At 57.6% G+C, this 7,267-nt stretch overlaps 1 pseudogene; it reads right to left on the reverse strand.

Moving 5' to 3' along the window:
• Positions 1–5,094: 5,094 nt before the first annotated feature.
• Positions 5,095–6,734, reverse strand: LOC105551989 (annotated as a pseudogene).
• Between the last annotated feature and the right edge of the window lie 533 nt (positions 6,735–7,267).

The raw sequence follows: 7,267 nt of genomic DNA on the forward strand, positions 1-7,267 counted from the left end.
GCAGGAGGGCGGCGTCCGGGGCGCGTGGTTTGGGTCGGTCGGGACCGGGATCCCCGAGCAGGCAGGCTCAGAGGTCTGGATGGTCAGGGCGGCCTCAGGTGCTGGGGAGCCCCCCTGGCTGGACCTGGGGTCCTAGCTTCATGTCCACCTCCTGGAGCCTCAGGTCTGGGTCTGATGCCCCGACAGGAACCCCAAGCCCTGGCCACCACCCTTCCCCACCTCTGCTGCCCCTCCACTGCCCCGGCGAGTGGTTTGTGCCATAATCCTCTTGGGAGACCCATTTTTCATAGGAGGAAACTGAGGCACAGAGCGTTCTGTCAGTCACAGAACAGCTGGGTCCCTCCTGTGTGATGAGCGCCTCTGGGTCCTCTTGTGTTGTGACCACACCCGTGTCCACTTTCTGGGTCGTGGGCTGCACAACGTCACCGCTCCAAATACCCTCCTGTGGGTGCTCTGGGTGGTTTGCTTGGTCTTGGGACGGTCCTCTCTACTCAGGCAGGGATACCCGTCTGGGTTCACCCCTCACTGCCGCTGCAAGGCAGGGCTGGTGAGGCCGTTTCCACCCTGGGGGCTGTCTGGTGCGGCTGCAGCTTCCCACACCACGGCTGAGGAGAGGGTCCTACCCACAGGTGCCCTTGGTGGGTTCAGCTGGCCCCTGCTGCGGGATCCTGGTTGATTTCCGGTACTCCTGGCCTCGCCGCTGTCATTCCCACTGGGCGTGATGAACACCTGCTGTGCCATGCTCTCGGGCAGCTCTCCGGGGTCATGGAAACTTCTGTGCCTCAGTTTCCTCCTCTGGAATGTGCAAATCCTTAGAGAAATAAGCTGGAAGACCTGGGAGTAAGAAGGCTTGGGTTTCCAGGTCGGGGGGGCCAGATACAACCCCAAGGCTTTGGGAGGTAAGGAGACACCTGCTGCTCCATCTGGACCCGTGCCCGCGAGCTCTGCTGCTCTGCGCCTGACCCATGACCCTGTCCACTTGCCCCATATGGGTTCAAGGCACCAGGAATCAAGAATCCAGTCCTCTGGGCCAGATGTGGAGTCGGTGGCTCACGCCTGTAATCCTGGCACTTTGGGAGGCCGAGGGGGGTGGATCACCCGAGGTTAGGAGTTTAAGACCAGCCTGGCCAACGTAGTGAAACTCCGTCTCTACTGAAAATACAAAAATTAGCCAGGTGTGGTGGCTCGGGCCTGTAATCCCAGCTACTCAGGAGGCTGAGGCAGGATAATTGCTTGAACCTGAGAGGTGGAGGTTGCAGTGAACCGAGATATCACGCCCTTGCATTTTAGCCTGGGGATAGAGCAGGAGGGAGGGAAGGAGGGATCGATTCAGCCTTCTTTCCTCCCCTTCCCGCTCACTCCGACCCAACCTCCCAGTTCTGTCTTTAGAACAAGCTGCTTTTGTCTCTGCCCCAGGGACTTTGCACAGCCTGCTCTGTCCCTGCACGTGGCCAGCCTAGCAGCTCCCTTGCTGCCCACCTGTGGCCGGCCACATCCCTCCAATCTTCAGACACCCATTTTTTTTTTTCTTTTTCTTTTCTGTTTTATTTTTTTGAGATGGTGGGGGTGGTCTCGCTATGTTGCTCAGGCTGGTCTCCAACTCCCGAGCTCAAGTGATCCTCCCGCCTCAGCCTCCCAAAGTGCTGGGATCCCAGGCGTGAGCCACCTCGCCTGGACTTGACACCCATTTTTATGTTCAGTTTGACAATATTTGTGACAAGTGAGTCAGAGATGATACAGCAAGGGGACGAAGACATGTTCCCTTCCCTCTAGAAAGTCACAGTCACGCACAGAAGACAGAAGGCAGAAGCACACAGCGACGGGATAAAGGAACCAGCTCTGCAACAGAGTGAGTGGCTCTCAACTTTTCATCACTGAGATATAATTCACAGACCATGAGGTTCACCTGCTTATAGGTGTAATCCAGTGACTTTTAATGTATTTGCAGAGTTGTGCAAACATCACCTCTGTCTGGTTCCAGAATGTTCTCATCACCCCAGAAGGAAACCCTATCCCCATTAGCTGTTGCTCCCCGTCCCCACCCAGCCCCGGCACCCACGCATCCCCTCCCTGCCTCTGTGGATTGGCCTGTCCTGGACATTTCACAGAAATGGGATCACAGACTGGGTGCAGTGGCTCACATGCCTGTACTCCGAGCACTTTGGGAGGCCAAGGCGGGTGGATCACCTGAGGTCAGGAGTTCAAGACCAGCCTGGCCAACATGGTGAAACCCTGTCTCTACTATAAATACAAATAAATTAGCCGGGCGTGGTGGTGGGCGTCTGTAATCCCAGCTACTTAGGAGGCTGAGGCAGGGAGAATTGCTTGAACCTGGGAGGCCGAGGTTTCAGTGAGCCAAGATTGTGCCACTGCAGTCAGCGTGGGCAACAAAGCAAGACTACGTCTCAAAAACAAAAACAAAAAAAGCCTGAAACTCAGATGGTGACCCTCCCCTGCCTCAGTCCTACGATGGCTCCCTGTGCCCCAGGATTAACTCACACTCCCGGGCCTGGCTGGGCACAGGGCAAGGCCAGAAGAACCTGAAAAAGCCAGAGGGTCCCGGTTCAGCGAGGAATGGGAGGTGCTTCCTTCTACCCATATAGGAGCCTAAGAGAGCTGCGAGAGTGGGAAGTGGGGTTGTCCCGATTTTCCAGGGCAGGAAACCAAGGCTGGGGGGTTGGGGCTAACACCCAGGTCAGGGCCCCGGGTCTCGCTGCCCAGAGGCTCCCGTGAAGCTGCGCCCGCCGGACCCGCCTCCCGCCTGCCATTCCTGCTGCGGAGGGAAGGGCCGCTCTGGGCGGCTCAGAGGCCCCGCCGCTGTTTCCGGGCTCTCGGTCGGGTGGGGAGGGCCGTTGTCAGAGTCCCCCTGAGACCCTCGGGAACTGCCTGCCTAATGAGGGTCCCTGGGGCCTCTGCCCAGTTCGGACCGGGGAATAAAGGCCTCCTCTTCCATTCCGCTATTTCTCCGCCCCCCGCCGTAATAGGATTGAGACTTTTGAAGTTAATAGGAAACGGGGCAGGCTCCCACGTAGAGAATGCGGACGCGGAGGGCTTAGAGGGCCTTTTGTGAGCCCGGCCGGGAGGCTCCCCCCGCCGGCCGGCCGTGATGAAAGCACCGTGAAATATACAGTGTCAGGACGCCCCTTGCACCATGACAGGCCTCTTTACTTAAAGAAAAGAAGAGGGGAAAATCCCCCAGCAGTTGTACATGTGCATGTGAACGCACATGTATGTGTATGCAGCGCTCTGGCCCGGCCTGCCGCTGGGACGCTGTCCACACGGTGCCCACCCGAGGCCTCTGCTCAGCCAGGAGGGTTGGGATTCATTCCAGCAGCCAGGAGTTCGGTTTTCTTTTTTTTGTTTTTGTGTTTTGAGATGGAGTCTTGCTCTGTCACCCAGCCTGGAATGTAGTGGCATGATCCCTGCTCACTGCCACCTCCGCCTCCCAGGTTCAGGCGATTCTCCTGCCTCAGCTTCCCGAGTAGCTGGGATTACAGGCACCTGCCACCATGCCCAGCTAATATATATATATATATATTTAAATTTTTATTTTAGTAGAGACAGGGTTTTGCCATGTTGGCCAGGCTGGTCTCAAACTCCTGACCTCAAGTGATTCACCCGCCTCGGCCTCCCAAAGTGCTGGGATTACAGGCGTGAGCCACTACACCTGGCTGAGTTTGGGGTTTTGGATGCTGGGCCTAAGAGTCAGAGGCCATTCATCACTCAGGGCAGGCAGCCTCACCCAAGGCTCACTCTTCTCCCCTTACGCACCTCCAGAGATGGCAGGCTTACCACCTAGCAAGGCTCCTAGACAAGGCTTCCTTGCGTGTGGCTGCAGAATAAGGTGAAGGTGACACCTTTCAATGTCACTGAGGAAAAATGACAAGGGACAGAAGGCAAGGCAATTTTTTTTTTTGAGATATGGCCTCACTCCCATTCCCCAAGCTGGAGTTCAGTGGTACGATCTCACCTCATTGCAGCCTCCACCTCCTGGGCTCAAGGGATCCTCCTACCTCAGCCTCCCAAAATGTTAGGATTACAGGCGTGAGCCACCGCTCCTGCCTCAGCCTCTCGAGTAGCTGGGATTACAGGCGCCCGCCACCGCGCCCAGCTAATTTTTGTATTTTTAGTAAAGACAGGGTTTCATCGTGTTGGCCAGGCTGGTCTCGAACTCCTGACCTCACATGATCTGCCTGTATCAGTCTCCCAAACTGCAGGGATTACAGGTGTGAGCCACCGCGCCCGGCTCAAGAAGGCAATTTCTAAAATGGCTTTATTGAGATATTCATGTAGCATACAGTTCATTCATTTAAAGTATACTTTTTTTTTTTTTTTGGTATTTTTAGTAGAGATGGGATTTCACTACGGTATTTGGCCAGGCTGGTCTCACACTCCTGGTCTCAGGTGATCCACTCACCTTGGCCTCCCAAAGTGCTGGAATTACAGGCGTAAGTCACCACACCCGGCCTAAAGTATCCATCAACCCAGTCAACTTTCTTTTTTTTTTTTCAAGATGGAGTCTCGCTCTGTCACCCAGGCTGGACTTCTGTGGCACCATCTCGGCTTACTGCAAGCTCCGCCTCCTGGGTTCACACCATTCTCCTGCCTCAGCCTCCCGAGTAGCTGGGACTATAGGCGCCCGCCACCACGCCCGGCTAATTTTTTGTGTTTTTTTTTAGTAGAGACAGGGTTTCACCGTGTTAGCCAGGCTGGTCTCGAACTCCTGGCCTCAGGTGATCCACCCGCCTCGCCCTCCCAAAGTTCTGGGGTTACAGGCGTGAGCCACCGCGCCCAGCCTAAAGTATACAATTGATTTGTTTTATTTTCTTCACAAAGCTGTGTGTCCATCAACCCAATCAACTTTAGAACATTTCCATCACCCCAGGAGGAAATCCTGTTCCCTCCCCAGCCCCGGCACCCACACATCCCCTCCCTGTCTCTATGGATGGGCCTGCCCTGGACATTTCATAGAAATGGGATGACACACTACGTGGCCTTTTGTGTCTGGCGTCTCTCACTGAGCGTAGCGTCCTCAAGGTGCATCTGCACTGTGGCCTGGGTCAGAGCCTCGCTCCTGTTCATGGCTGAGTCGTGTTCCAGTGGGTGGATGGCCGCGCTGCGTTTGCCCCATTCTTGTGTTGATGGACATTTGGGCTGTTCCAGACGTTTCTGAGTGTGCAGGGAATGCTGTTCTTGCAAACTCTTCCAATGGCCCGGGATTTGGGCCTTTGACCCTCACAGAAGGCCAGGCAGAGGCCAGGTCCCACCAAGGCCAGAAGCAGAGGGCGCGTTCCCCAGCAGGGCCTGGCGTTCGTTCGGGGCATGATACATGGAAACTGCTTCCAGGCCTGGCCCTGTGTCTCCCAGCTGGCCCCGCCACTTCCGGAGGTGACCCAGCCACCCTGTGACGCTGTTTTTCCGTCGGCAAGGGTGGCGGTGATGGGGGCTCTATGGCGGCAGCCATTGTCGTGGCGTGGCAGCTGCACACAGGAGGGCTCGCCCACGGGAGGGAGGCTTTCCGCAGGCGGTCGCTGCCCCTGTTTGAATGCTCCTGCAGACGGCCATGTCATTCCCGTACCGCAGGTTGGGTGGGTGGAGAGGGTGTCTCTGTGTCCGGGGTTCCCCAGATTTCCGTTCAGACCCGTGGGAAGGCCACTTCCCTGCTGTGGGCTCCAGCATCGGGAGGGGTGGTCCGTGTGGAGCGACGTGTGGCCCTGTCCCCTCTACGGGAAATCCCGGGGAAAGGAGGGTGAAGGGGGCGGGAGTGTCCCGGAATCTGGCTGAGCTTTTGTGGCCCCCATGGATGCCTGCAGCCCGCCCAGCGGCACGGGAAGCCCCCTTGCCCGCCGGCTGGAAGGGGAGGGAGGCAGGTGGCAGGAGGTGGGTGGAGGGGCTGCTCTTCCCTGGGGGTGTCGGGGGGAGACCTGTCCCTGCCAGAGCGCGGTGGCCGGCCGCCCCCTAGCCCTTTGGTGGCAGCTGTGCCCTGTGGTGTGCAGGGTGATGCGTGGGTCACCTGCCCCTGCGGCGGGCCCAGCGCCCTCCTGTCTTCTCAGACCCTCCAGAGGAGGCAAAGGGGATCTCCCAGACAGAGTGAGAACACGTTGTTCCTTCAGGGGCAGCAAAACCAGTGCAGGTACTGCCCACCGGGGTCAGACATCAGAGGGACAGAGACAGAGAGAGACAGAGACGGTCAGAGACAGAGAAAGACAGATGGAGACAGAGAGAGACAGATGGAGGCAGAGAGAGTCAGAGATGGAGGGAGGAAGAGACAGAGACAGATAGAGAGGGAAACAGAGAGAGTCAGAGACGGAGGGAGGAAGAGACAGACAGAGAGACAGTGATAGAGAGAGAGACAGAGATGGAGATAGAGCCAGTCAGAGAGAGACAGAGACAGAAGGAGACGAGGGAGACAGAGAGACAGAAACAGAGACAGAGACAGAGAGAGACAGAGGGAAACAGACAGGGAGAGACAGAGGGAAACAGAGATGGAGAAACAGAGACAGAGAGGGAAAGAGACTGGGGCTGGCTGTGCAGGGCAATGGGTCGAACGTTCCATCCCGGCTTCCTGGCCCCTGGGCCCCCGTCTCCCAGCTGTGATTGGCCTGCTCTGGCCTTGGGCTCCACTGACTTTTCTGGGTTTGGGGTTGAGGGTGCAGGAGGCCCTGGCAGGACAGGACTCTGGGTCCCCAGGGGCCACCTCACCATCCCACCCCGGAGTCACAGTACTCGGGCATCTCCCCATCAGTGGGTGACATGTGCCCAGCGGGGACTCGGGAAGGGGCTGGGGCACCTCGGGCTCTTCTCAGCCCAAGCATCCCAGGAGCTTGTCAAGGGGCCCACAGCCAGCCCACAGCTAATGCTCAGGGGAACCCGCCTCTCCCAGGTGCCAGCCCAGGTGGGGCGGGGGAGCCTCAGGCCCTGCCCTCGGGTGCTCACAGTGTCTCTGGGACCTAGCAGAGGTCAGTGAGGGCTGAGGAAGCTTCATGCTGGGGTCTCGGTGCAGGAGGTGGGGAAGGGGATAAGAAAAGGCTTGAGGGGAGGGCCCGAATCCATTAATGGACACTGAGGCTGCTTGGTGTCTCCCTGGAAGATCTGTTCACATCCTGGACCCCGAAACTTGTGAACAGGACTTGATTTAGAAATAGGGCCTTTGCGGCCAGACGCATTGGCTCCCGCCTGTAATCCCAGCACTTTGGGAGGCCGAGGCGGGCGGATCACAAGGTCAGGAGATCGAGATCATCCTGGCTAACACAGTGAAACCCCGTCT

This window comes from Mandrillus leucophaeus, unplaced genomic scaffold (genome assembly GCF_000951045.1).
Source record: "Mandrillus leucophaeus isolate KB7577 unplaced genomic scaffold, Mleu.le_1.0 Scaffold54, whole genome shotgun sequence".
NCBI lineage: Eukaryota > Metazoa > Chordata > Mammalia > Primates > Cercopithecidae > Mandrillus > Mandrillus leucophaeus.